The 23622-nt window shown below is 36.5% G+C and overlaps 1 pseudogene; it reads right to left on the bottom strand.

The window, feature by feature from the left end:
- Nucleotides 1-23622, bottom strand: part of LOC144289952 (putative ATP-dependent RNA helicase DDX10) — an 83048-nt pseudogene that overhangs the window by 31812 nt on the left and 27614 nt on the right.

The raw sequence follows: 23622 nt of genomic DNA, 5'->3' as shown, positions 1-23622 counted from the left end.
TCATCACATAAAATAAGTGCATTAAGGAGTGTCAGCTGTTTGTCTAGTATGGAAGGAAGACAGTCCTGGGATGGCTTAGTTTGGGGCAAATAGTACGCAACATCCTTTAGTATCATTGATTTTCCAAATATTACCTTTACAACAAACCATGAACAATGGATTAGACTTGAGAGGAAAAAGAAGTCTATAGGCTTTTTAGAAATCTTTTAATCTAAGGTAGTTTTACAAATTTCTAACACTTGAAACTGTGCCTTTGGCAATTTGGATAATTCATTACATAAAAACCTACATTCCCCGGCCGTTCTGGGACATAAGATGTCACTACTCATGCAGCTCTTCCTTAGGTAGGACACTTGGGTGAGCGCTGTATTACCTAAACACTAGAAAATTTATATGCAGGGAAAGCAGAAATCAGCCGAAGGTCCTGGCACTTATAAGATGCAAATGAAAAGGAATCATAAAACATACCCATGTTTCTCTAGGGAAACAATCCTTTGGCTAGAAAGGGGAAATGTCATGGTTGTTGAAATTTCGCTCTTGTGTTAATGTTAAATTATTAATACATGATTAGGGAAATTTTTAAGTGAAATTATCAGATAGAGACAGATTCTGGCGTGCTCAGGCTATGAGAAACACAGGTGAATACATTTACATTTTGTACTTTTGACTCTCATTTTCTCCTGAAAGTCATTAATTACCACAGAAGTTTCATGAAGAAAAGTCAGATTTCAAGGCCTCAATTTCCCCAGGGTCAGTGTAGGCGAGTAAAGAAGTCAGCCAGGGTAATGTTTTGAAATATCATCCAAAGTATTTTTCAGTTTTAAACATTTATATTTCCTCCCTAGAATCATCTTGCAATTAAGACTAGGCCAAAGGGATTAGGTTTATTGCCACAGATAAGAGGCAAGCAGACATTGCCTAGGAAAAAAAAAAAAAGAGAGAAAAAAAAAAAGTCAATGCTCAGCTTTGAACTTCAAACCAAGTGCCCCAGGTTGAGTTCTTTGGAAGCAGATGTTGAGACCGAGTTTAGCATGTGAGAAATTTATTAGGGATTCACACCTGTGGAAAAGAATGAGAGGAAGCAGGACCAGGCAGAGGGAGAAGTGGAATTGCCATGCAGGTCAGAGAAAGCCCTGGAAAGGTCAGGCCCTAGGGAGCTGTGGGTGTAAAACCTCCCCAGTGGTCTACAAGCAGGCCGGCCCATATGGGGAGGGCAGCTCCTTCCACCGAGGCTGCTTGCTGACAGCGGAGGCTACAAATCTTTCCCCGAAGAAGATTCTGGCGGGGCACAGCTGAGTCTTTTATAAAAATCTCCAATTATAAAAATCATCTTGTAAAATCTCAACTCATAAAAATTTGGTTATAAAAATCTCACCAAAGCGGAGAGTCAGCCAAGAGCTAGAGGGAATGGAAGCCTGAAAGCCAAGCAGTGTACCACACCACCGCCCAGGTCCTTCTGAGCCTGGCATGGGTGGCTGGGGGTGGGTGGGGGGGAGGAGACCCAGGGTTGTACCCTGATCTTCCTTTGCTGAAAAGCTCAAGAGTTTTTGGGATGCTGGCTCTCTGCGCCCCGATCTAGCCTGGAGACGCGGGCAGCCTCTGGAGGATCCTGTTCTGTGAGGCCTGGGCGTGGGACAGCAGTGGCGGGAGAAAGTCCTGAGGGCTGAGTCCCTGGGCTTCCGTTTGAGCAAGTGTGACACCTGCCTCTGCAGGGAGGGCAGGTGAGCGTCTATACTCCCCAAGAGTGAGGGTCTGGCTCTTTTGTGAAAAATAGTGGATATGAATAGGCCTGAAGAGGGTCACTCACCTGAGCAGAGGCAGGATCCACAGTCATTAGGTTTAGGCGTTACCCCGATTGCCAAATAATTGGGGGAACTGCCATTCCTCAGAGAATACCACCGGCAGCTACCAAGACTGGCCTTGGATGACCAGGGCTAGTTACACAGCATGGTTTGGACCAGTTACAAAGACTCAGGAGAACAGAGTCTGGAGATAAAGGATGATGACACACCCCAGTCAAGGGCCAGAGGGCGTTCCTGAGATCCTGCGGATACATACACACCAGTTCTCATGGGGCACCTAATCCCCAGCCACCATCTTGGGGACAGGACGGTAGAAGAAAGGATAGGACAGGAGCATTTTTTGAGGTTCTTCTACATTGTAGCGGGCGTCAGTGCTTCATTCCAAATAATGTTGGATTGCATAGGTGCACACATTTCGTTATTCTGTTCATCTGTTGATGCACATTTTGGTTGTTTCCACCTCTTGGCTACTGGGGATGGTGTTGCCATGAACATATGTGTACAAATATGTGTTTGAATACCAGTTTCTAATTCTTTGGGACATATATGCCTAGAGTAGGGTTGCTGGGTCATATGGTAGTTCTGTTTAATTTTCAGGGAAACCATCAGAACCGTTTTCTACAGCTTTTGCAGCATTTTAAATTCCCAACAACCATACATGAGGGTTCCCCTTTCTCTACATCCTCACCAACATTTGTTACTTTCCATTTTTGTTTCTGTTGTTGTTGTTTTAATATAAGCTATCCTAATGGATGTGAAAAGGGTTTTTTTTTGTAAATTTATTTTTTATTGGTGTTCAATTTGTCAACATAGAGAATAACACCCAGTGTTCATCCCATCAAGTGCCCCCCTCAGTGCCCGTCACCCAGTCACCCCCAACCCCCGCCCACCTCCCCTTCCACCACCCCTAGTTCGTTTCCCAGAGTTAGAGGTCTCTCATGTTCTGTCTCCCTTTCTGATATTTCCCACTCATTTGATATACATTTCTCTAATCCTTAATAATGCTGAGTATCTTTTCATATGTTTGTTGGCCATTTGTATATCTTCTTTAGAGAAATGTCTATTTTAGTTTAAAGCACCCACTCAACATGTGAACAAATAGACACCAAATAGCTAAAGGAAAAGTACTGTGACTATATATATACCAATATAAATCATTATCAATTATTGATTTTTACTGCCCACCAAGCATATATTTTAAGCTCTGCAATTATTATTGCAGTTCCTCTTTGTCACTACGAAGTTGGTCCGAAAATACTTCCCATTTTACTTATTTTATTCCATATAACAATCATTGAGTAACAGCTACCAAGTGGGAGACTTGTTTAGAAATTTCTTTCTGATTCAAAACTTGTTACTCATTATTATGTGCATTTTTAGGATTACCATAAAATTTTATGAATGTTTTTAAGATTTAAGATTTGTGATATGCTTCAAGATTGCAATGATTTTTTTTTTTTTTTTGCACAATAGCTAACCTTCACTGTTTATGGATTTTAGAAACCCACTAGCAATTTGTAACCTATGCCCTCCTTGCAGAGGCAAACTATAAGTTTTAAGCTACTTTTGTGAATGTCAGAAAATCCTCACAAAGTAGCAACATTTTAATGAGTTATAATATATACATATATATATAGTATATCATGTAAAGTTCATAAAGTAAAACCTTTAATTTAAAATTAAAATCTTAAATTAAAGGAATCTTTGTACGTGTATATACCAGCTGTAATATCACCCAAACCAAGATATAGAACATCCCCAGCCCCTCAGAGCATTATCTTTTATTGATCTCATCTTCCAGAGGTAACTGCTAATTTTGATTCTTTCGCAAAATTTGTCTTTCCTCAGTACAGGATATTGTATACTATTTTATGTCTGAATTCTTTCATTCAACATAATATCTGAAAGATCCATTCATGTTGTTGCATTAATTTGTTCTTTTTTATTGCTTTGCAGATTTCTATTTTATGTATACAACGAAACATATTTATCTATTCTCTTGCTGATGAATATTCAGTTGTTTCCAGCTATTAGCTCTTAGGAATAAACTGCTTTGAATGGTTTTGTTCCTTTCTTTGGGTGCGCATACACACTTATTTGTCTTGGATTCTTAGGACTCAAACTGCTGTGTCACTTAATAATTGTGGTAAGCAACTTCTACGATGACCCCCCATGATCTCCATTTCTTGGGGATCATTCCTTGTGTAACTCCTTTTCCTTGGGCATGGCCTGGATTTACTGACTCTCTTCTAAGACACAGAATATGATAGAAGTGATGTGATGTCACTTCTCATACTAGGATATCCAAAGACTCTGCCTGGGGTACTCTTTCTCTTTCTCTCAGGTTGCTTATTTCTGGGAGAAGCCAGTTGGAGTATCCCCAAAATAGGCCCAACCGAGTAAGTTCAAGGGTAGATTTTCTCAAGACCCCCAACAGTGATGTGAATGATCCGGGAAGCAGCTCTTGTGAAGACTACCATCAGTTATGTAAGCAGGCTTTGTAGCTGACCTTGCCCCACTCAGATTTGAGATGACAGGATGAGTGGACATTCCAGCTATAGCTAATCAGAGGCACTAAACAAAAACAGCTGGCTTTTATCATTATTTTATTATGTACTATTATTTATTTGTCATTTTTCAACAACCAATGGAATAATGAATTGAATAGACAATCAGGGATGAACACTAAAGCTAGTAGAAAAATTTGATAAGGAACAGGATATATATATTTCCAGTGTATATTCTTACAGATTTCTTTTCAATTACAGATGATGAAATAATAATTTGAGTGAGGAAACCTGGCAAACATCATTTTAATCAAGTGACCAAATTTAATTTTATCAATAATGGGCCAAACTTATATCACATATTTTTATACATGATGCCCTGAAAGGCACACAGTAAACCTTTGTTATATACACATTCTGTCAGTGTGTATAATCTGAATCTCATTATGAGGTAACACCAGACAAACTCACACTGAGAAACATTCTACAAAAACAAACAACAACAACAAAACTGACCTGTACTCTTTAGAAATGTTCATTTCGGGTAATACAAGAAAATCTGAGAAATTGTTTAAGATTTAAGGAGCTCAAACACTCATGCCAAAAAAGCAGCTTTGTGTCTACCAGTTACTCTGAAATGATCCATGTATATGTATTTTCCACTAAATGTAACTTTTTAATAAGTTTACTTTGGACTCAAGTCCTCAAATTCTACCTTGATTTCTTTGAACCATGTTACTTATCTCCATGTTGTATCTTACCTTCCTATGGATAGATTCCTGATAATTTGATGAACCTAGTGCATGTTCTAAAATACATTTTTCCATTGTAAAATGATTGATACACCAGAGAGGTAAATTAAAAAAAAATACCTACGTATTGAAGCCAAACATGTGGCAACCACCTGAAAATAGGTCAAGAAAATAATCTCAAGTGTGACTACTGCTACAACTTTAAAACTATTGGTATTACCTTCTGGCCTATAAAAGTAATGAAGGTTGGGAAAACTCTACAGTAAATATTTTGATGATTTCTTGTACAACTTTATTACCCTCTTCTGTTTATAACTTCAAAGAAACTGGTTTTGGACTTTGCAATGCTTTTAATATTTTATCAGTCATAAATGAAATTCATCTTTTCTATTGAAATTGTTAAGAGGCTAGACTACAGATTTTTGTAAGTGATATTATGCAATGTTGAAGGTTTGATTTAAAAATATAATGCGAAAGTGGTGGTTAAAAGTTGTACTCATTGGGAATTATACTTTTTGTTAAATTATGTGGAAAATACTTAAGAAGCTTAAGAAAAATAAATGCCTATTCAATATCATGCTTATTTGATTATTAACACATATAAGGCATATCATAGTATTTCCTTAAAAATGTTAATTTAGGGATCCCTGGGTGGCTCAGCGGTTTGGCACCTGCCTTTGGCCCAGGGCACGATCCTGGAGACCCGGGATCGAATCCCACATCGGGCTCCCGGTGCATGGAGCCTGCTTCTCCCTCTGCCTGTGTCTCTGCCTCTCTCTCTCTCTCTGTGACTATCATAAATAAATAAAAATAAATTTTAAAAAATGTTAATTTATCACCAAATATGTGATAGACTATGAGGTATATGCTGGATGTCATGGATACTCATAGGTGACCTGCCTCTTTTGGAGCTTTCCAAGCTGAAGACAAGATTATATTCTAGGGCCTGGAGGAGAAGATTAGATGCTTTATCTTTAGAAGGCATCTCCATTTTCTATTATAAAATGTAGCCTTTTGAGGAATTAGGCAATTTAAAAAATTCCTGTAGAGCGCCATTCCTTTGTTTTCACAAAAATATTGATGCATTAGGAGTAGAAAATAAAGCCGTGTTTCTTTCATGTTATTTCTCAAGCCTTTCAGGGTTGGCAAGATATAATTCATGGTTCCCTAAGCACTTTCCATCTTTAAGTTTTAAACCTAGACATTTTTTTCACAGAAATTTAATCCTTATTCCTTTGCACTTAACTCATCAGTGAGTTGTTCTAAGTGGGATATTTGATATTCAGTATCAAATATTTTTGTTTTCTCAAACATAGGAAGCTGCATTCTGCCAAGGGTAAACAAATAAAAATATTTAACTTCAGGTTGATTTCATCAAGTAGTGTACATGCTTGTGTATATATGCTACTTTTGGCAAAACGGATTTCTTCCTCTGTTCTAAAAACAACTGATACAACGAGTGAATCAAAGAGCAAGGAAAGAAAGAATACACATGACATATGGCACGAACCAAGATAACCATCCCTGAATAAGAAGTGGAGAGAATGATTAGTTTATAACACACATAAATAATGAATTTGCTCTATAATTCTGTTTCCTCCAATGAAGTTGCATCTATTAGTACTAAATATTTTATAAATTAATATTCAAGGAAAAGCAACATCTGATACTTACTAGAAGCCATCCACATTATTTGTTTAGCATATTTGGCATATTTCTTAATTTTCACATAATCTTGAGAATTAAGAATAATCATTTACATTAAAGAAATGAGAATTTTAAGACTTTGAAAGTGTACATGTCTTCTTCAGTTACACACCTACAATAAAGTGACAAAGATAGTATTCAATATCCAATTCATATCATATTCTTGGATTAGTAAAGTCTAGGAATTTTATTTTATTTTTTATTTTTTTTTAATTTTTTTTTTTTTTATTTATTTATGATAGTTACAGAGAGAGAGAGAGGCAGAGACACAGGCAGAGGGAGAAGCAGGCTCCATGCACCGGGAGCCTGATGTGGGATTCGATCCTGGGTCTCCAGGATCGAGCCCTGGGCCAAAGGCAGGCGCCAAACCACTGCGCCACCCAGGGATCCCAAGTCTAGGAATTTTAAAACAGGTAATTTCTCATTATACTTGACATACAAACCAATATAATTTTCTTATTTATTTAAAAAGAATAAATTACTTTTTTTTCTTTTTTTTTATTTATTTTTTATTGGTGTTCAATTTACTAACATACAGAATAACCCCCGTGCCCGTCACCCATTCACTCCCACCCCCCGCCCTCCTCCCCCTCCACCACCCCCAGCTCGTTTCCCAGAGTTAGCAGTCTTTACGTTCTCCCTTTCCGATACCTCCCACACACTTCCTCTCCCTTCCCTTATATTCCCCTTCACTATTATCTATATTCCCCAAATGAATGAGAACATATAATGTTTGTCCTTCGATTTGACTCAATCTATATTGTGCCTTAGTTCATATATATTACAAGCATGTAAATGACTACCTATCAGCAACATTTTTCAGCTTCTTTAACATAATTTTAAGTATTTGTGATGGTGTTGAAATGGGATCAATGTAAGAACTATCAAAGTCCTGGCTTTCATATTTGAACATCGTTCTTCCTTGCCAAGGATCTTGAAGCTAAAGAAATCCATTATTAAATTTATTAGCAACACATATAAGATCATAAATACAAAACTGACATTACTGGTAAAGAGCCAAGGGAGTTCACTTGGTAAACATTCCTTATTTAGAAGTTTCATATAAAAGGTATATGAAAGATATTGTCCCATGAAATTTTTATTTATATATGGCTAAGCAGCTAGACAAAGAAGTCATCCTTTTATTAAAATTCAAGGCCTAAAAGTTACTTTTGATTTTCATTGCTGAAACTTTAAGGAATATGTACTTTTATTGGCTAGAGAAAATGAGACAACCTGTTATTTATAGAAAATGAACATTGAGTTAAATAAATATACAGAGGATTTTTTTTGCCAATTTTTCACAATAGCATGGAGATCATTTTTCCCCAAGATAAAATGTCAGCTTTATTATTACATTACAAAGTCAGAAAGTGATTCTAAGTCTCAACCGCACAGATATCTTGCAGGTACTGATGCTGATTGATGCATTATTGATATGTACGCACGGGTCCTGGGAATTTGACATAGTTTACAACTAAAAGAAGACTGGATTTAAGGTGCTCATATAGGTTAAACAAGTAGATGCTCAGAAAGGATAAAGCAAATACAGTGTTTAGTGTTTCGGTTTGACCCAAAAGTTGGCATCTGCTGCTGGATTCAAACATTTTTTGTGTGTGTGTGGCTGAATAATGTTTTGGATAAAAAATTACAAAGAGAAAACTTTTGGATGGAGGTACTCCAACATAAGAAATAGGCTAAAGGGGAATATATCTCACCTGACAGAATAGCTGTATTTTTAATTACCTCCATATCCCTGTAAGGGGTCTATTTCTGTTTGTTATTTCTGTCTGCTGGATCCATTCACTCCTGAGAGAGGGGTGCTGAGCTGCCCAACTATGTTGATGGATTCGTCTATTTCTCCTCGCAGTTCTATGAGTGTTTGCCTCATGTGGTAGTTTGATGCTCCCCTGTTGGCCATATACACACACATCAGGAGCCGTTACATCTTCTTGGAGACTTGACCCTTCCACCATTGTTATGCAGCACCCTTCTTTATCCTTGCTAACTTTTTTTTCTTTACTTTAAATTCTGCTTACTCTAAATTCTACTTCCTGAAATTAATATAGCTACAATTGCTTTGTTTTGAGTAGTATTTAACATGGTACATATTTTCCATCCATTTACTTTTATTCTATATGTCTCTTTATATTATAAGTGGGTTCCCTATAGACAATATGTAATGGTCATGGTTTTTGATCAGTTTTGACAAAATCTGTCTTTTAATTAGTGCAATTAGATTATTGACATTCAAAATTATTATTGATGTAGTTGGATGAATGTATACTGTATTCCTTATTGTTTTCTATTTGTTCTTTGTTCTTTTTTTGTATTCTACTCTTTTTCTGCCTTTCGTGTTTCTAATTGAGTATTTTATACTATTCCATGTCTTTTCCTTTCTTTTTTTTTGTCTTTTCCTTTTTTAACATATTATTATACACCTATTTTTCTTTACTTTTTTTTTTGCAGTTGCCCTAGAGATTACAATATATATTTACGACTAAGCCAAGTCTGCTTTCAAATAACAATATGTCACTTCATGGGTTATCTTATAACAAAATAATCCTAATTCCTTTCTCCTGTTTCTTGTATCATTACCTTCATTTATGTCACATAGATATAAATACACATAAGCATATATATAGTATTTATATTATGTATACTTAAGCATACATTATAAACATTATTGCTATTACTATTTTGAACAAACTGTTATCTGTTAGATCAATTAAGAATAAGAAAAATGAAAGATTTTATTGTACCTTACTTACCCTTCTTCTGTGGTTTTCCTTTGTTGTGGAGATCAGAGTTTCTGACCTATATTATTTTTTCTTCTTCCTAAAGAACTTCTCTTAACATTTTTTTGGCAAGGCAGTTTGGTTAGGCTCCAGTAAATACGCCAGTAAGTTAAGTTCTGTTTAACTAGTTTCCCTTGAGGGCAGCCCTTGTTACAAAAAAAAAAAAAATCCGTAATGTTCTGGAATATTTTGAAATGATTCCTCTTTCCCTCACCATTTTGGAAACTTGAAGGAATCCTTCTCAGATATTTGCTGTGAGAATCTGGTAGAGCTCCCGGAGGTAACCCTTAGAGTATTGTGGAATCCCTCCAAAGACTGGGTCCCCTTGGGATTTTTAATTCTCTGAGTTACAGAGAGTTGTCCATATATGACCTCCTGAAATTCATCAATTGCAGTTCAGATATTCATACCCCAGCACCTGTTCCAGAGGAGGTTTCTGCCTTTAAGTCTCTGCTCCAGTAAGCTGCAACTCCCTGTATTCGCCTGTCTCCTCCAATCTTGAATACTGTGACTTTTCTTATGTCATCTTCTCTCTTACGGATTCAAGAGAATTATCAATTTTCAATCTGTTCCGCCTTGTACTTGTTAGATTGGAGTGGCAACTTCAAGATCCTTACATGCAGAACCAGTAACTACACATCTATTTATTCCTTCTAAATCTCTTTAATAAAACTGTGATCTTCCAAGGGACAATGACCCTACCTTATTAACTGTGTATCCTCTAGTGATTCAAATGTTATGGCAGGCCACCATATTATAAAAGTTTTGTGAATTTGTTAAATAATTCTATTTCATAAGAATTAAAGTTGTTAGATTATTATTATTATTATTATTATTATTAATTATTATTATTATTATACCTTCTTCCTTCTACCCATCACATGTTATGAGGTCACTTTCAGCAAGACCTAGCTGGGAGACAGGTGAAAATTTCCTCTTTCAATAGAATGCCAGATTATATGGCCAAGGAGCCCTCTGGAATATCATAGTAAGGATTTCCAAAAATCAATTCCTCCATAAAAGCAACAAGAACACTGGCAAAAATGTCAAAATTATGTTGGACTTCTTGACTATAATGTATGCCAGGAGAGAATGGAATGGTATCTTTAAAGTTTTGAAAAAAATCACTCTCAACATTGAATTCTATAACCAGTGAAAGTATTCCTTCAAAATGATGGTGGAAAAAAGACTTTTCCAGAAAAATGAATATTGGGTAAATTTGTTGCCAGAAGATAGTTGGAACATTGTTGTAATAAATATAACTAATTGTATAAAACAAGAATCTATAAGCCTACATTAAACATGAGTAAATGAATGCAAAAATAAACCACAGGCAAAAGAAAGCACTCTTTCTTACAATATAATCTCAATTAATATGAAAGACATGATAAATTAGAAAATCATCACTTGAGGTATTATGCTGAGTGAAATAAGTCAATCAGAGAAGGAAAAACATTATATGGTCTCATTCATTTGGGGAATATAAAAAATAGTGAAAGGGAATAAAGGGGAAAGGAGAAAAAATGAGTCGGAAATATCAGAAAGGGAGACAGAACATGAGAGACTCCTAACTCTGGGAAATGAACAAGTAGTGGTGGAAAGGGAGGTGGGCGGGGGGTGGGGGTGACTGGGTGATGGGCACTGAGGGGGGCCCTTGATGGGATGAGCACTGGGTGTTATTCTCTATGTTGGCAAATTGAACACCAATAAAAAATAAATTAAAAAAATGATAAAAAATCATCACTTGATGCTAAAATATTGGTGAGAGATGCATGAGAAAGAGGATTATTACATAGTCTTGTCATCTGCTTAGATTACTTAATACAGCGGAAAAGGTGATAACTATACAGTGAGGAAAGTTTTTAGATATCACATCAACTACATTATCAAATTTATCATTACCAAGATGGGAACAAAACAATATTGTGCCTCTAGCTTTCATATACTGAGAAGGAAAGAAACTTCTGTGGAATTTCTGCCAAAAAAAAAAATCCATTGCTTGAATCTCATCCTGAGAAAATATCAGGATGAGAAAATATCATGTGAGACATTCCATAAAATAACGAACCTTTAATCTTAACGGATATGAAAGTGATGAAAAATAAAGGATGAGGAAATGATCCAGATTAAAGGAAACTAACAAGACATTATAGCTAAATGAAATGCATAACCCCAGGTTTTATCCTAAACCGGGATGGGAAATATATGTACATCTGCAAAATATGAGACATTTGAATACCAATTGTGGATTAGTTGAGTATTTTTTAATGTTAATTTTCCTAATTTTAATAAATTAACTATGATTTGGAAAGAGAGTGCCCTGTTCTAAAAAAATACTTAATTATTTAAGGGTAAACGGGTACAATTTGTCCAATTTACACTCATTGTACACACACACACACAGATAATAATGCATTTTTAAAAACTATCACAATCTGTCAAATAATATGGCATAACTGCACATACAATGCAAAACCAAACAACAGTGTACACTGACTTCCCTGTCCTGTTCTGCTTGCCAATGTTTTTATACATTTTACTTCTACACATCTTATAACCTACGGGATTCATAAATATTATTTTGGCTTTAAACAATCAATTATTGGGATGCCACAGTGGCTCAGTGGTTGAGCGTCTGCCTTTGGCTCAGAGCGTGATCCTGCAGTCCCAGGATCAAGTCCCACATTGGATTCCCCACATGGAGCCTGCTTCTCCTCCTTCTGCCCAAGTTCTGCCTCTCTCTGTGTATCTCTTGTGAGATACACACAAGTAAAATCTTAAAAAAAAATCAATTATCTTAATGGTGTTAAAATTCAAAAGAAACCATTTTATATCTACAGTCATATTTAATAGTTTGATGAGCTCCTTTTATCTGTAAAGATCTGCGTTTCCATCACAAAGCATTTTCTCTTAGTCTGAAGACTTTTCTTTAATATTTTCCATTGTGCAGATCAGATAGTGATAAAATCCTTTGGCTTTTATTTGTTGGAAAAGCCTTCATTTTGTCATAAATTATAAAGTATATTTTTACTGGATATAAAAATGTTAAGTTAATGTTCATTTTATTGCAGTTCTTTAAATAAATCTCTAGCTTCTTTTTATTCCAGTGAAAGATTAACCATCATTCTTATTGCTTAGGCTTCACTGAGCTTCTTGAACCATTTTCTTCAAATCTAAAAATAAATTCACCCATTATTTCTTCAAATGATTATTCTTCACTGTCCTTCACTTGCCATTGACCACTGGACTCCAATTACATTTGTGTATGACTACTCAATATTTCTCCACAGATCACCAAGTTCCACTCACTATTGTTCACCATTTTCTCTCTTTTTAAAAAAAAGTAGCTTCTAAGTCTCTGACTTCATGTTCATCGACCTAGTTTTCCATACTGTTTTATTCTCTTTTATGCCCATCTCTTGAGTGTTCTTAAAAATTTCAGGTGCTGTATTTTGAGATCTGGAAGTCAAATTTGCTAATTTTTATAGTTTTAATTTGTCTTCTTGCTAAATGTTTTCCATTAATCCTTGAACATATTCACAATAACTGTTTAAAGACCTTTGCTTGTACTTTCATTTTCTCTCTCATGTCTGGTACTATTTCTATGATTGTTTTTGCACAATCATAGTTTTTTGGAATTTTTAACCATATGCTTTATTTGATGTCAACATCAAAGGAATATTTAAAAAGTTGAATTCAAACCCATAAATTAGTAACATTTCAAGTTAATTGCATAAAAAAGTTGCTTTGTGTCTTCCCACACCATATATATCTGTACATAAGCCTCTGCATTTCAAAGCACTTGTCACTTATAAAGTGACACATTTTCTAGCTCACATTTTCTAGCTTTTTTGCTGATGTAGTACTTGTTGGTTGGGTGCCAAACATTATATTTGTTATATTGTTGAGTGAGTGTCATATGCTTTCTCCAAAGCATGCTGAAAGGTTTTTGTGGTGGTGGTAGTGGTGGTGGTGGTGGTGGTTTTTCATTTTTTCATTTTTTTGTTTTTTAGATTCTTAAGTTACTTGCTCATCACCTTGATTCTTGTGAAGTTTGGTTTTAAACTCTATCAAAATGCTCTGGTAAGCTTTTACTCTTTTATTACTTTATACTTACTGCTAAGGAATACCTCTGATACCTCTATTGAATTATCTGGATGCTAGACTTCAGTTAGCATGTAGTTAATTGAAATTCAGATATCTCCTAGCCTTGTATATATATTCTGGTGATATTTCAGTTAATTTCTCTTTGACAGTTTTGGTTTGGTTGGTTGGTTTTTCCAAGCCTTATGGAGTATTTTATGCAAGTAGAGTTCTGTATAGACATGCCTCATTTTATTGCATTTTAATTTCTTGGGATTTATAGATATTATTTTTTTATAAATTGAAGATATGTGGCAGCTCTTTATAAGGAAATCTATCAGTAATATCAGTTTTCCAACAGTATTTACTCATTTTGTGTTTCTGTGTCATATTTTGGTAATTCTTGCAATATTTCAAAATTTTCACTATTATTTTGTTATGGTGATCTGTGATGAGTAACTGTAAGCTCAGATGATGATTAGAAATTTTTAGTACTAAAGTATTTTCAGGGATCCCTGGGTGGCGCAGCGGTTTGGCGCCTGCCTTTGGCCCAGGGCGTGATCCTGGAGACCCGGGATCGAATCCCACATCGGGCTCCCAGTGCATAGAACCTGCTTCTCCCTCTGCCTGTGTCTCTGCCTCTCTCTCTCTCTCTCTGTATCTGTCATAAATAAATAAAATATTAAAAAAATAAAGTATTTTCAAATGAAGGAATGTACATTTATGAGACATAATGCCATTGCACACTTAAGAGACTATGGTACAGTGTAAACAAAACTTTTATATTGACTGGGAAACCAAAAATTAATTTGATTCACTTTATTGTGATATTTACCTTATTGCAGTGGCCTGGAGCCAACCCATAATATCACTGAGGAATACCTCAGGCAGTCTCAAGGAGGCCCTTGCAGATTTCTGGAACTATTTCTCTGATTAGCTCCTTCATTTCCAGTACATTTTTCCATACATTTCCTGTTGGTTTCTCTAAATTCTTTCTTTAGCTCAGTGAAATTCCTTTCCATGATCTGTGTGGTTCTCCCACCTATGCACATCAATATGGAAAAAGTCCCTCCAGCAAAATGACAAGCTTATGTCTTTGCTCTTTGTTTTAGTGGTGCCAGTCTTGTGTTGACTGCTGTCTGTTAGATAAAAACAGATTTTCATATAATTTGTCCAGTTTTCTAGTTTTTTTTTTTTTTGCAGTGGGAAATGGGAAATCCAGTGCTAGTTACTTCAACATAATTTCAAATAGAAACTATTATATATGTTTATATAAAATTAAAATTGCATGTATTTGATTAGTGTGTTTGGCACTCGACATAAACACAACAGTCTCTCATATGTAGACAATGACTCTAAACATTTGTCATAAGACCGCTCAGTCTTTGTTGCCTAATGTTTGGCTCCTTTCTGATCCTTTAAACTCAATATACTTTTTATTGTATTGCAAATAAGTTTCCTCTTTCAACACCTTCAAATGTTGGTAAATGCCACACTTATTTATGAATATAAAGCATTTTTTTTAAAACAGAAGTTGGTTTCATTTATTTATAGCATTATATAATAAAAAGCACTTTTGATTATAGTAAATATAAAAGTGTAGTATTCTCAGCTAAGAAGAATATATGTATTTCTGGAGATTGCCTATTATCTGGACTGCCATTGGGATCATGAAGACTATTAATTTTCTTGGTGGTTCTTAGCTTCCTGTGTATCATGACTGGCTATGGAATTTTTAGACTGATAGCATTCTAACCAACTACACCTCTCAGTTTAAATTTGTTTAGTCAAGTGAGCTTATTGTGAGTCCTTGGATTAAAAGGAGAGAGGAGAAAGGAAGTCTAGTTTGCTAAATTCCTTCTCAAGTGCAGTACCAGTGAATGTAATTCTTCTTCTTCTAGCTCATTGTTGTACTTTTTGATGCTGAAAGATTAATATCTGTAAATTTCAAGTTGTTATCAAGATCATTTCCTTCCTTCTACTGCACATGACTGTAGTGTTATATAGTCCATGGTACATGTAGAATTTATCAAAACTGTCAGGAAACATTGTAGGTCCCTGAAGTTATTGAGCTCATGTACTTAAATGTGTTCTGTGTTCTTACATAGTGTAAAAATCAGTTTGAGTTTCCACATTTTATACCCATCTTCTATAAGGCCAATTAAAAATCTGTTGGCTTATATAGACTCTCTAAGTATCAGAAATTAATGACAATTTGCTAGAAGGTATAATAGTGCTTTAAATAATGACTTCTTTTCTCCTCACTTAATGACTATGTTAAGCTCAGAATGTGATCTTATTTACTTCTTTTTTTTTTAAAGATTTTATTCATTTATTCATGAAGCACACAGAGAGAGAGGCAGAGACACAGGCAGAGGGAGAAGCAGGCTCCATGCACGGAGCCCGAGGTGGGACTCAATCCAGGGACCCCAGGATCATACCCCGGGCTGAAGGCAGCGCTAAACCGCTGAGTCACCCAGGCTGCCCTCTTATTTACTTCTATAAAGAAATAGTCTTTGAAGATGCAACTAGTTAAATATATTGGGATAAAAATCATCCTGGATTTAGTGTTATCCTTAAGTCAAATGACTGGCATCATTATAAGAAAAGAAGAGGATGCAGAAAGATGCAAAGAGAATGAGACCTATGAAAATGAAGCAAGGCACCTGGGTGGCTCAGTGGTTGAGCATCTCCCTTTGGCTCAGGTCATGATCCCGGGGTCCTGGGATCGAGTCCTGCATCCAGCTCCCTGAGGGAAGCCTGCTTCTCCCTCCCTCTGCCTGTGTCTCTACCTCTTTCTATGTCTCTAATGAATAAATAAATAGAATCTTAAAAAAAAAGAAGAAAGAAGAAAGAAAGAAAGAAAGAAAGAAAGAAAGAAGAGAAGGAAAGAAAGAAAGAAGAAGAAAGAAAGAAAGAAAGAAAGAAAGAAAGAAAGAAAGAAAGAAGAAAGAAAGAAAGAAAGAAAGAAAGAAAGAAAGAAGAGAAGGAAAGAAAGAAAGAAGAAGAAAGAAAGAAAGAAAGAAAGAAAGAAAGAAAGAAAGAAAGAAGAGAAGGAAAGAAAGAAAGAAAATGAAGCATACATAGAACATATTCAGCCACAAGCCAAGTGGCATCTGGGGCCACCAGGAGCTAGAAGAGGCAGGGAACGGTTCTTTCCCAGTGACTCAGAAGACCATGGTCCTATGGATGCTTTGATTCTAGACTTCTAGCCTCCAAAGCTATGAAAGAATAATTTCTGTTATTTTAGGCTATCAGGTCATGACAATTGTTAGAGAAGTCCTAGGAAACTAAGATAGGTTTGTTATAAAAAAAAATTATTTCCTACATTTCCTATTAATTTATACATCTCTAAGAATCACCTACCAAATATACTTCTGAAGACAAAACATAGAATGAATATAAGTATTCCCAAAGATAGAGTCGTCTAGAACAATGGAATACATTGTTCACTTAAACTTTGACCACATATCTTGATGTTGGCTTCTGATAAATATCTGGTGTCTGACTAATTCCATAGTTGAGGCAACTAGAAAACCTATGAAATGTTGAAATTGCTATTCAATTACTCTTAACTCTTGGTTCTTCCTCCAAATTATTTATGATCAGGACTCCAATTCCAGGCAATTTCAAAATGGAATTTTTCTGTGTGGGCATTTCATGTGTGAGAGAGAGAGGCTGTGCTACTATTTTCAGCTTTCCAAGAATAAAGAACTCTGTAATTGGCCCAATCAGCTTGGAAATTACTATATCAAATACTATGGCTAAATGCATCTTTATATGATACTAATTGAAGAAGAAACTAGATTTTAGTACCATTTCATTATCTGCAGTGAAGTGACCACCATCCGGTAGGATAACATTACTTAAATTGTAAAGTCCACAAGCAAATAATAGGTATTCCCTCCAGAAAAGGGTTCTGTGGTGAAAAATATGTGGTTAAATAATTTTAAACATGTTTCTTTAAGAAATCCTTATTGTCTTTAAGAAACGAGTATGTATTATGAATTTTTATTTAGAAAAAAATGCAATATTTCTAAAACTTGCTTGGCCTGTCACACAGTTTTCATAGAGTATCTGTAGCAATTCTGAACACGAATGCTCTGCGAAGCACAGTTTGGAATTAAATCTCTAATAAATAGTGATATCATGGGCTTTTGTAGCAATAGTGACGTAGTATTTACTCCAACATGATACTTCCTTAATCTCTCATAATATTTATGTAACACTAATTGTTCCACAATCTTTTCTCTGTTTCAGGCGCACTGCTAGGCGGTTCCCTTCATTACATTATTAAATCTTTTCAACCATCGTGTGAGATAGATAACATTAATATCTCATGTAATGTTTTTAAATAGCACAGCCAATGTACCACAGTGGTTTGGGGGTAGGGTAAGACTTTGGAACCCACATAGTCTGGCTACAAGCAGAATTTCTTTTCTTTTTTTTTTTTTTTTTTTTTGCAACAAAAACTTTCGGACAAATATTGAAGCTTGATAAAAGCAAGAAAGAAAATCTCTGTTTAACCATTTCTTGATTATGGTCTCCTTTGAGAATCCGAGGAAAGCCACAGAATCCATCCTCACGAAAGTGTAAACATACATATATATCCATAAACATGTATATGGTTTTCAGAGCATCGGCGATGCAACCACCCAGTGGACAGTAGGTTGAGAATCACTGATTTAAATGTCTTTAAATATGACTAAATCAATAGGTTGCAGATCCAGAAAAATCATTAAAGAAGATTAGTATATAGTGAAAGTATAGGAAATTTTTGAGATTGGGGTCTAGGAAAGACAATTAAATTATTCCATACCCTTCAGTGGGCTAGAATGATATCCAGACTGATTTTGTTGTTTGTTTGTTTGCTAGTGATGATTCCTGTCCTTTTTCTGTTCACTATCTCAAAGATTCTTTGGATAACTGATTTATTCTTAATCTGAACCAAAATAATTATTAGTAATCGGGCAGATTTTTGGTTTCCTGTTTTTTTTTTTTGAGTTTATTAAATCTATGTGTCTTATGTTCTTACTTCAATTTGACTCAGTTTATTAACTTACGGAAAAGATGGAAGTGAAAATTCTGATGTGCTTTCCTAATCAAAACAGCAAAATAAATTTCAAATAAAACTAAATAGGTTTTTATTCAGTATGCAAACAAGGAGGCCTAAAATGACTTTTTTAATTTAATGGATGTATTAGTAAAACAGGACTCATATTTTGCTGAATGTCTCCTCAGTGCATGTTTTACTCTGACATACAATGTCCTCAAGTTATATGTCTATAAGTAAAAGAAAGTGATTTATCAAGTGCCCACTCTATAAAAAAACAAAACAAAACAAAACAAAACAAAACAAAAACCACAACATTGTTTTGGGTGCTATGAACACTTATAGGACATGGAAGACCAAGTTTCTCTTAAAAAGAATAATATTTTAGAGGAGACAAAACAAGCCTAGTCCTCAAAAATACCAACAAAGGAAAAATATAACCAAATATGGCTTTGTAGTGCCTAAAGGAATACAGAATAACGGAACTGCCTGGAACCAGATAGACTTCCTCTGAAGAGATCAGTGGAGATAAAATTGTTTTCTCTCATTAAATACAATATCCATTTATCGCACAACCGGTACAGAAAAAGGTGTTTTTACATATGATATTTTGTTTAATTTCCACGGTAACCAGAGTATGTCTTCACAGACAATAAATCTAAAACGTAGATTAAATCATTTTCTCAAGATCATACATCTTGAAATAACAGAGCCAAGATTTGAGCTTGAACTCCGTAGCTATGCTATCACCATCAGCTTTGCTAGAATTCTCAGAAGTACAAATTAATGTTTTCAGTTGAATGTAAGTGAAAACCTGCCTCAAACTAGCATATACATTAGGGAATTAGTTGGCTCTACAAACTGGGCTTCTGAATGTAGGGCATGATTGGTGGATAGTGTGTTAGGAAACGTGGCCGAGGACCCAACCGTTAGTTGCCTTTTTTGTTGTTGTTTTTTGTCCTTGTGTTTGTGAGGGCTGACAGCACCAATCAGTGCCAAGAGTTTTCAGAGAAAGAAAGAGATAGAAGTAGAGAGAGAGAGAGAGACAGAGAGAGATGCACACACATGGAGAGAAAGTGAGAGAGAGAGAGAGAGAGAGAGAGAGAGAGAGAATGCTTCTAAAAACATCTGATAAAAGCCTTCAGACTTCTGCCCCTTGAATTACTCCTGAACAGGGGATTTACCCCAAAGATACAAATGCAATGAAACGCCGGGACACCTGCACCCCGATGTTTATAGCAGCAATGGCCACGATAGCCAAACTGTGGAAGGAGCCTCGGTGTCCAACAAATTCTTTTTTTTTTTAAGATTTTTATTTATTTTTTTAATTTATTCATGAGAAACACAGAAGGAGAGCAGCAGAGACACAGGCAGAGGGAGAAGCAGGCTGCCTGCAAGAAGCCCAATGCGGGACTCGATCCCAGGACCTTGGGGTCACGCCCTGAGCCAAAAGCAGATGCTCCACCGCTGATCCCCTCCCCCAGGCTTCCCATCCTAACCGAATTCTTCCGGCAGAAGGCATACAAGCAGCTAATAATCTTGGTTCAAGAAACATGAACTCATGACTGGAAAAGTGGATGGGGTTACCTTGATTGTTTCATACCAGTGAGGGTCCGCTGTGGGATTTGGGGATACAGTCAACGCCACCCAACAGTGGGCAGCTGGGGGAGAGACACCCAACCACTGAACCCACTGCAGTGAACACACAATTACGTCTTTATTCGACGATTTGAAAAATGAACAAATCCAAAGAAATGAGACATTGTCTTTGTTTGATTAATAATTATTTGTAAATAACTCACCGGTTCCTGTGAGGAAGACTGTCAATTTAAATTGGCACATCCAGGGTCTAAAGAAATCCAGATATCTTTGCATATATCAACGGTTGCAGAAATTATAAATTTACCGTGTGCTTTGGAAAAGACACAAAATGAAAGAAATGATAGGCTTACTATGCTAAGGAAGAACAGGGTAAATTCGAACACTCTAGGAAGACTAAACATTTGAAGCAAAATCTGAGAAAGCAGAGGGACACCTGGGGGGCTCAGTGGTTGGGCATCTGCCTTCGGCTCAGGTGGTGACCCCGGGGTCCCAGGATCCAGTCCCCCATCAGGCTCCCCGCATGGAGACCTCTGCCTGTGTCTCTGCCTCTCTCTGTGCGTCTCTCACGAATAAATAAATAAAATCTTTAAAAAAACAATTTTGAGAAAGTAGAGATGAAAAGTAAAATATCTCATTTACTTCATCTTGAGACAAGAGACTTTCTTTTGCGTTACTTGCAAGAGTACCAGTAAAGCATTTCCCATGGTACAGATGAATTTGGATGTCGTAACCCTATAGGCTCAGCTATGCCCGTGCTCAGGCTCTGATGATGCCATTTCCCAGCTGCATTATTTTGGACAGGTCACCATTTATTTCTTGCTCTGTTTCCTCAATTGTAAGATGCTAATAACAGTAGCTGCCTTGCACTGTTGTAGAAGAGATGGGATGAGATGATGGATATAACACTCGGTGAAAGGTCTGACATCTGTAAACTCAGTGAATGCTTGCTAGTAATTTGCTCTAGATTAATCGAATGTTACACTTCCTGAGGTTTTGAGTGAGCTTGGTCTGCAGAGCCATCTACCTGCTTGTTATTTCTGATATTCTGCTTAAATTACTCCTATCCAATGTCATCGTTTCTATCTGTGAAGACTTAAAAGAGGAGTGATAGGAACAAGGATAAACAAGTTGTTTTGGCATTCCTGTAAACAGACTTTCATTTTTGATTTGCTTTCCTGCTCCAGGCATTTGTTTATTTGCATAAAGACAAAAATAAAAGCTACTAAGGGCTGCATGCCATGTCATGCAATCAGAGGAAAACTTGGCATGGCTTTGAAATGTAATGATCAAAGCACTGGAGATGCATGTCAGGGGTGCCCGAGAAGCTTTGGCTTTGTGAAAAGCTAATGATGGGTTGCACGTGAGGTTAGAGAACTTGTAGTGAAAGGCACAGTATAGTGCGGACTACAGAAAAATCCAACATAACACGTTCAAAGGTCCCTGGTCACTCTTATCTATCCTCACATGAGGTTATGGATCATTACAATTTTCAAACATAACGGACTTTAAATATATAGCTGCGTTGGGCGATTGGGAATGGTTACAATCAGGGAGACCCTTTGCAATCGCGTGTACCGAGTCCTCTGCTTTGCCACCGTGGGCAAGTCACTTAGCATCTGTGAGGACCTATTTCTTCATATGACGAATTGCTATAAGAATAAAGGCCTTGGGGTTTATTGAAAATTATTAGGTATATACATAAGCATATATGGCATCTAGTAGGCACTTCATACGCATTGTATTTTCCAAATGTTTGTTTCTTTATATCACTTGGAAAAAAAAGGAGACTTAGGTAGTTAAACTCATATCTACCTTAAAGTATTCATGCTTCGGAGAAAAAAAAATAAACAAAAGAAAATAAAGAACAGTAGAGACACAAAGTGGAGATAGGAAAGATGTTAACATAAAAATGCAAAACCTAAATTTCCTGCCTATTTTCCGAAGGTAAGCCAATTTCAAATAAGCCTCCAAAGTTTCTAGTCCAAAAGGTGAAAAAGGAAATGTGATCTGTATAATAATTCATACAGCCCATTGCCTACAAGAAAATAACTGGTCAGTAAAGCAAAACTCTTCCCGTCTTAGGAGCTCCCAAGCTTCTGCCTGTGAAGTTGCTTGGGAAGAGAGGGGGACGCCTTGCCCCGACCACTTGGTTCTCTCCGCCTTATGTCCCGGGGCTCACTGGCCCCGCAGATCTATGGGCAGTGCGCTCCTTATTGGGTTGCCTTATGGGCAGCCCGCACCTCTGAAACGAACTCGTCCTGCACCTCTAAAGGTCCACTAGGTTATGCGCTGGGTGTTACACTACATGTCGGCAAATTGAATACAAATAAAATTCTAAAAAAAATTAAAAGGAGATTATGCAGGGACGGAAAGCAAGTTTCTAGTGACTCATGACACAAATTGTTGTTTCACTTCCATTGCATGGAGGCCCTTGGAAGGTGACTATGGCTCTGCTGCACACGTCTTCCACCCTGGGACCCAGACAGAGAGGCAGCCTCCTCCCTGCAATGTACCATTTTTGAAGGATAGTGAAAGAACAAGAGGGTTTCCAGAAACAAGCAGTGGTCTTACAGCGGAGTCACCTCCATTAACATGTTACATGGCCCACCCTGACACCGGGGCAGGGACTCATGCCCCTCGCACAAGAAGGGTCCTCCAGGGTCAGGATATGGAGTTTAGTGGGACCGATGGGACAAGGGGTGATGACTGTATAATCGTCTCCCAGGAAAGGGGACTGCAGACCATTGAGAATAGAAATTCACGCTTTTTAACTCTGTTCAAATGGCCCAATCTGAGAGATGCTGTCTCCCAGCATGCTCAGCTTTACCATGCTGTTTATGGGAGAAACCAACCAACCAACCAACCAGCCAAACAGAAATCAAAACAGGAATTTCCACTGGAGCCAATATTCAAAGAGAAGACCTTGGCTTGGCACCAAAAAGTATTGGCAAAATAAACATGCATAAGACTTCAAAAATGTCAACAAAATGTTTCAGGTATGTGTATCACTGTGTGGTAAATTCCCTCCTTAAAAGATCATGATTTTTAAGACTATCCTACCAATATCTGCATGCTGTGCACTTTACAGAAGACGAGGCCTTCTGAGGCTGTTATACATGGTGACACAAAACCCGATTGCTTTTTCTTGACCATGGATTTTATATATTTCTCTAGGTCAGTAAATAAAAATCAGTCTTTTAAAAGGATTGACAGCATTCATTTGTTTTGATATATCATAATCCATAATTCTTTTCACCCATCCCCCAAACTGTTCCTTTTGGTTATTTCTAATTTTTCACTATTGTAATTTCACTATGC

The sequence above is a fragment of the Canis aureus genome, chromosome 2 (genome assembly GCF_053574225.1).
Source record: "Canis aureus isolate CA01 chromosome 2, VMU_Caureus_v.1.0, whole genome shotgun sequence".
NCBI lineage: Eukaryota > Metazoa > Chordata > Mammalia > Carnivora > Canidae > Canis > Canis aureus.
Note: the sequence above shows the minus strand (reverse complement) of the source record. Positions and strands in the feature narration are given on the sequence as shown.